This window comes from Protomyctophum parallelum (assembly GCF_964188405.1).
Source record: "Protomyctophum parallelum genome assembly, chromosome: 12".
Classification (NCBI taxonomy): Eukaryota; Metazoa; Chordata; class Actinopteri; order Myctophiformes; family Myctophidae; genus Protomyctophum; species Protomyctophum parallelum.
The window spans coordinates 26,002,185-26,009,670 of NC_139712.1; positions in this window are offsets into that span (position 1 = coordinate 26,002,185).

Here is a 7,486-nt window from a genome sequence, read left to right on the forward strand (position 1 = left end):
ATTCCTTGTCTCATGACAGTACGCCGCAACCCTGTTCGACTGACATGGCCATCCCCCTCCCCCATTACACCTCCTCTCTGCATATGGAGGAAAATTAGCACTCTTCTGAAGAGACAGAAGCCCCGTAAGGCAACTGGAATGAGCTGTGTGTTTCCCCCATAGAGTTGTATATAAACGAGAGGGCTGACTGCCACGGCCCCCCGTGCAGCTATTCATTTCAGTGGAAGTTGCTCAGTGGTGTATGAAGCCGTGTTGTTTTTGGCAGCAAATTTTGATTTTAGTTTTAGTCATAGTCTCTTGAAGTCACATTTGCAAGTCTCTGAACCCCTAATTGCTCCCGATGTGCAGGTTGGTGCTTTGCATACATGGGTTCCACCGGCATCAGTGTATGAATGTGCGCGTGGATGGGTGAATGTAATGCACAATCTCTGTAAAGCGCCTTGGATGAAGGCGCTGTATATATAAATGCACAATTTACCAGTGGACGGTGAAGTCACGGTCTTTTGCTCATGCATGTACTTCGCCCGCCTGCAGTTCCAGCTTTGGCCAGTAGGATGGGGCGGCTTCAGTGTTTCCCAGCTGCTATGGGGGCCTGCATGGTTTCCCCTCAACATTGAAACACTGGGCCTCATTTACTGTATGAAACATTCGTAGGCCTATATGAGTCTGACCCAAAACATGGCGTCAAATTGATATTGTGATATATACTGTAGACTACCACAGCTGACCGAGCACAATTTAAATATCTATCTGTAACAAATGTATCAGCTTAATGTATGAATGGAAAATAAAGTGAATCTGGTCATTATTGCGAATTCTATAATATGCTTCGAAATACAGTATATTCTAAAGGCCTATTCATAGTCTGGTTTGTCGGTGGTGAGGTGACCACCGGAGCTGAAATAACGTTGAGCGGTGGTGAGTAAAAACAGAGAGAAGGGCTGGGGTGGTGGCGGTGGTTTGCTCTTCACCGCGGCTCGTGACGTCATTGTTGTAGTTCAGTGGTCACCTCACCACCGAAAATGCAGACTGTATGAGCCTTAAGCCTGCCAGACCATTCGTACAGCATGGCACATGTTAGGAACGTTCATTCCGGGGACATCGGTAGGCTACTGCATGGAATGGTGAGTTTGGATTCTCCAGGGCCAGATGGATCAAGTTCTGCTTTCATTCAAGCGCTGTCAGTCCTACGGATGCAGTTGACTGTGGATACGTACGTGCGTGCATGGGGGGGAGAGAGAGAGATAGAGAGAGAGAGAGGCAGATTTGAATGTTATCAACCAGGTTGACCATTGCATGGTCTTTATGAGTAACCTACTGGTGATTATGGGTTGATAGCACTCGAAGCTGGGGTAGTGAGAGAGACATAGAGAGAGAGAGAGAGAGAAGCTGGGAAGCAGAACTCTGTTCAGTGTCTCAATATATCCAAGGATAATAGAGCTGTCACTGTGTTTAGATTCAGCACATTGATTGTGTCTTTAATTGCTTCGGGGCTCCACTCGCCGGGCTGCAGCGTGACGGATATTGGCCATAATGTATGGTCGCCTCAGAACAGTTATGACACTGATCACACACTGATGCACGCACACACACACACACACACACACGCACACACACACACACTTGTGCCACTCGTGTGCCGATAATCCTTTTATCGATCGGCGCAGCTGTCGCACGGAATCGTATAACTCATCCACGGCGCTCGCTCCATTTCCTGGCTGTCATTTTTCAATGAGATAAAGAGAGGATTATGTATGATCTTGGATCATTTCCCATTGAGATGCTTCTCTTTGTGTTTGAAGACGAAGCCGCGGTGCTGGACGCTTTCCACCTTTTTATGTCATGGAACTGAAAAGAGCATCTAATCTCTTCTGTGGTGATCATACTCTTGACACCTCGCTTTGAACACATTCATATTAGACCTATTGTCATACGCATTTGCCACGTAATCAAGTACATTAGCTGCATGCTGCACAGCAGAGACCAGCCTTTTCAGGTTGGTTATGTTGAGAGAGCTGAATCCAGTGTGTGTGAATCACACAGGTGAATGCAATCACAGATGATTCATTGCTTGCTGATGTAATCACACTTTATGTTTTGGATGGACAGGAAATAATTAGAGAGAACATTTTGGTAACACATGCTAAAAACACGGTAGTGGGTCGCACACATCTAAATATTAACGTATTTATTGTATTTTTGTTTCTGCTATCCAGCCTTCATCAGGTAACACATATGCATCCCATGTCCATCGTGCATTACAAGTATACTTTAATGCTTTACAATTGGCTTATAACACAGTGCAATTATATCTTATCATCATAATGCTTTTAAACATAATTCATAATACTATAAAGCATTTTATAATAACTTTACAATATCACAATAGTCACTCACAGACTTTTTTCTCTTGGCCAGGATCAGAGTTTTATTAGACTATAGGTCTACTCATTATGCAGAAAGCCATTTCACAAGTTTTCAAATGTGTAAAATAGCCGATCTACAAACTGCAGGCGATGGGACGGTAGCTCTGCTACACGCGCAACACATGGAGTTTGTTTGTTTACATCTGATGAGTTACTAGAGTTACTAGAACTAATTAATAAATCCCTGCTTACCGGTATTTTTCCTGGGTCACTCAAAAGTGCCTTAGTAAAACCTATCCTTAAAAAGAAAACACTGGACTATCTGGTTCCCAGCAACTATCGGCCCATATCCAACCTCCCGTTTTTAAGTAAGATCCTAGAAAAACTCGTTTTTAATCAATTAATCTCATTTTTAAACGACAATGAAATGCTAGAGATTTTCCAATCTGGTTTCAGAGCAAACCATAGTACAGAGACAGCACTAGTAAAAGTACTAAATGAAAAAAGAAAAAACACTGATGCAAAAAAGATCTCCGTTCTTGTTCTTCTGGACTTAAGTGCAGCATTTGACACAGTGGATTACGACATCCTTCTGGACAGACTCGAAAACTGTGTTGGCCTCTCAGGAACAGCTCTCGAGTGGTTCAGGTCCTACCTGACTGCTCGTGATTTCCGAGTAACACTTGGTGAATACTCCTCCGACATCGTTGAGCTGACGTGCGGTGTCCCCCAGGGCTCTATTTTAGGCCCCATCCTCTTCAACCTTTACATGCTACCACTTTGCTCAGTTATCAGAAAACACAATATACACTTCCACAGCTATTCCGATGATACCCAATTATACATCTCCATATCCCCAGGTGACCTTACCCAAATTGACACCCTCATAAACTGTATTACTGACATAAAAACATGGATGTCAGAAATTTTCCTGCAATTAAATGAAGGTAAAACCGAAATCCTCCTTGTCTGTGCAAAGGCCGAAAGGGATAAATTATCTGCATACATTAAAGTAAAAGCACTTCACACCAAGGACCAGGTGAAAAACCTTGGTGTTATTTTTGACAGTGACCTGAACATGGAGGCTCATATCAGAAACACCACAAAAATATAATTTTACCATCTGAGAAACATTGCCAAAGTCCGACCATTCCTGTCCCAAAATGACACCGAAAAGCTCATCCATTGTTTCATCACCAGCAGGCTTGACTACTGCAATGCTCTCCTGTCTGGCTTACCCAAAAAGTCCATTGGTTGGTTACAACTGGTCCAAAATGCAGCTGCCCGCGTGCTGCCAAAGACCAAACGCAGAGCGCACATTACACCAATTTTAAAGTCCCTGCATTGGTTGCCTATATATTTTAGAATAGATTTTAAAATTATTTTACTTGTTTTTAAAACACTAAATGGAAATGCACCTATCTATTTTTCAGAAATGCTTCCAAAATATGTGCCAGGCAGACCACTTAGATCATCCAGTGCTGGTCTCCTAGAGATACCAGAGACCCCAAAAACAAAACAAAAATTGGCGAAGCCGCCTTCAGCTACTACGCCCCTGTGCTGTGGAACAGCCTGCCAAGGGATCTACGGTTCTCTGAATCTGTGGACATTTTTAAACGAAATCTTAAAACACACCTTTTTAGCATTGCTTTTACCTCCTAGATCATGTCCTTTTCCTGTTTTTAGTCTCTCCTTTTTATTATTGTTTTTTTTTTCTGTTTGTTATTACTATGTAGTTGATGCTTCTTTTTTTTTTGCTCTTTTTGTTATATTTATGCGTATGTATATGTATGTATATATATATATATATATATATATATATATATATATATATATATATATATATTATTATTATTATTATTATTCTTTTTTGCTCTTACTGTAAAGCACTTTGAACTGCACTTGCTGCCTGAAAAATGTGCTATATAAATAAAGATTGATTGATTGATACATGTCAGACAGTTGGCCAGCTCTACCAGTTTGCTGCTGTGTAGCTTATTACTATCCTATAGCCTAATATTGTTTTCAGATACATATTTTAGCATGCTGATTCATTTTAAAACGAGTCTGTCTGGATGTCATCTTGAATGAGATTAAAAACTGAGTAGTTCTGTAATCAACAACAGCTGTGTTTGGATGAACGTGCAGCTATGGGAATCAAACAGGTGACTGAAATCAAGCTTAATTTTAATTCATGCAACACTCGGCGTGTCACATTTTAGTTCAAAGGAAGTAATTACAATTGGCTTGGATTGTTAGGTATGCTCATACGATGACCGCATGGATATGGTCTAAAAGTGTGAAAAACATATTTTTATTCTTTAAGTAAATGTACTTATAGTTACTTTCTACCACTGCACAAAACTGTACATATCCTATCAGCAGAAGTAAGCAGAAGCTGCTGGCCGCTCCGTTATTGGCCCATGAAACCAAAATGGTGGCACTGGATAGCTTATTTCCTGGTTCATACTGTATCTGCTCCCACCGCGCATGGCTTTATATCACGATAATCTCACAGGCATCTGATTTATTTTCACCCGTTTCAATGGCATTATGCATCTTATCATCTCTGTATGACTCTGTGCTGCTCTGCCAATTAACCAGTGGTGTAAAGTAACACTTCCAAAATCCAACACTTGCAAGGAATTTATTGACAGACAGTAACATGTAGGGCCTACTGTATAACGGTGAATTTTTATTAAACAAGCACTTTCCAGATAGAAAGAGGATAATTCAAGCTTTTTGTACTGCATGTTCATATTTTTACATCCAGGCTCCATTTATCTCCATTAAAAGCAGGATTTTCAATGCCCTGTATCTCTAAAGCTTCGAGCGCTGTCCACATGGTGAGCCGTCGCGCATCCGATTTAATTTGTGACTTTGTCCGCTCCGGACATGCAACTGTTTCTGACGAGAGGTAAACGGTGTGCGCTAATGCTAACGATCACTCCTCAGAACAACAGTCCCCACCTCAACCCGGAAATGAAAACGGGGGCTCGTACAATGGGACTCAATGGCTGGCCAGGCTTAGGTGTGCTTATGCTACCACCTAGCGGGCAATAAAATAGTTAATGGAAATATGGCTGCAGTCTGCTTAAGGTCTATTACACTGACCACAGCAGTCAAAGTAAAATGTTGGTCGCCGGTTCTCAGCAGCATATATTGGCATATATTGACTTGATGACGATCTGGAGCAGCTGGGCTGATTGGGATCAAGTTGCAGCCACGCGTGCGCGTCATTTCCATCCACCAGCTGTTTAAAAACATGGAAGAGATGCCTGCTCTAAGCTGCATGTTGCATCTTTGTGAAGCGACTGTTTTACCTTCTGTCATTTCTCTTTCCATTCCAACAACAATATACAGAAGAACATGGTATATTTTGTAGCTGTGATTAATCTAATTAAAAATGTTAATAGTGCGCTGGTAGATCTTCTATTTTTACTATATTTGAAATATACTTCCCTCCCTTCCTAGAATCAAAAGTAGAGCACCCATATTTGTCTTTGAAATGTAGTGGAGTGAAAGTCAAAAGTATCCAAAGAAAGTAATTTGGCCACTGGGAGTAGCTGGTGTGTTCCAGGTAAATTCCCATCCACTGCAGAAGAACACACTTTAAATAAAGTGTACCCACTTTATGTAACACGGCACTGAAATGGGGTTCCATAATGAGTGCAGTTTGGCACAGCTGAATAGAAAGCACTCATCTCATTTCTGTAGCAGACAAGCAGACAACTTGCTATTGTACACACAATCATACATCCTGTTATGAACGTTTGCTCATAATAGTATATAGTATTGTCGTTGGAGGAAACCTTGTATGTTGTAACCTTTTACATTATTATTTAAAACATTTGAACTATGAATAAACGGCTCACTATATTTTGTGCGACAGTGCGGAAGTAGGGCCTTAACTTACGGAAAAGCATACAACCAGGTTTTGTGACGTTGTTATATTGGCACAATCAGCTTTGTTTGTGTTTGTTTACGGGCTGAAAGTGAGTGACCATGGCTTTTTATCCGATCTACAAACTTGCAGTGAATGATTTTCGGCATTTCTTTGTGGCAATACTTTTTCAATGTTCAGTGAGTGCTGCATGCAGTCACGATGCACTTAAAGCCAGCAGCAGACATGCAGTTGTCAGTAAGTATTATCTCAGTGATTAATTTGAATATGGCCACTTTCTTTGTTTTTTATGTTCTTCGCTGAGATGAATGGAGTCTATCTCCTGAGATTCAGTTGTTTGTTTATTGTGTGCTGTACAGTGGCAGGAAAAAATTTACTTTAAAAAGCACACAATCCATTTTTTAACAGTTTGTTTTTGTTGTTCCCCCATGCCACTGTGCAGTTAGTAGCTTTTTCAATGTTGCTGACCCTGGGAGCAAAACTGTTCAAATGTCAAACCAAGTCTTTTCTATATTCTTTATCATGGTACAATTCATGACCATGAATTCATCCTAAAATGGGACAAAAGGTTTGAAGCAGCCTGCACTGCAGGCTGGCTGCCTTTGCTGGATGTTGGACAAGTGAAATCCTCCCCTACTCCGCTTTCACTATAGGCATTCTCTTTAGTGCATCTATCTACCGTATGCTACGTATACAGCATATTTCTTTATTCTGGTACCATCAAGAGCAGACTGCTATGCCATCTATGATACAAATGCATAATTTATCCTTCTGCTTGTAAAGAAATCTATGGAGAGCAGCTCAAGCTGTATGTCGTTGGGAGAGGGGGACAGAAATAAAACATGATTGAACGAGAGAAGGGAGAGATCGCGGTTACATCATCACTCATCAAGTGAGTTTTGTAAGTTCAGTATTCCCTGTTTGACCGAGTGGATTGTGCAGTTTAATATGCTCTTTTTACTGTTTTTTTAAATGTTTTTTGTGGCTTTCGCCTTTATTTTAAATATTTTATGGAGACAGTAAGCTGACAGGAAATAGGGAGAGAGATGGGGGGAAGACATGCAGTAAAGGCCGTCGGGATCGGGAGTCGAACCCGCGGCACACTGCCAGACTGGATTACCAGCCAAGGTGCCTGGACCACTGAGCCATGGCCCAGGCCTTTACTGGGTTTTTGAGTGGTTCAACCACTCCAAGGCACAGCAATGTCCCTATGTCC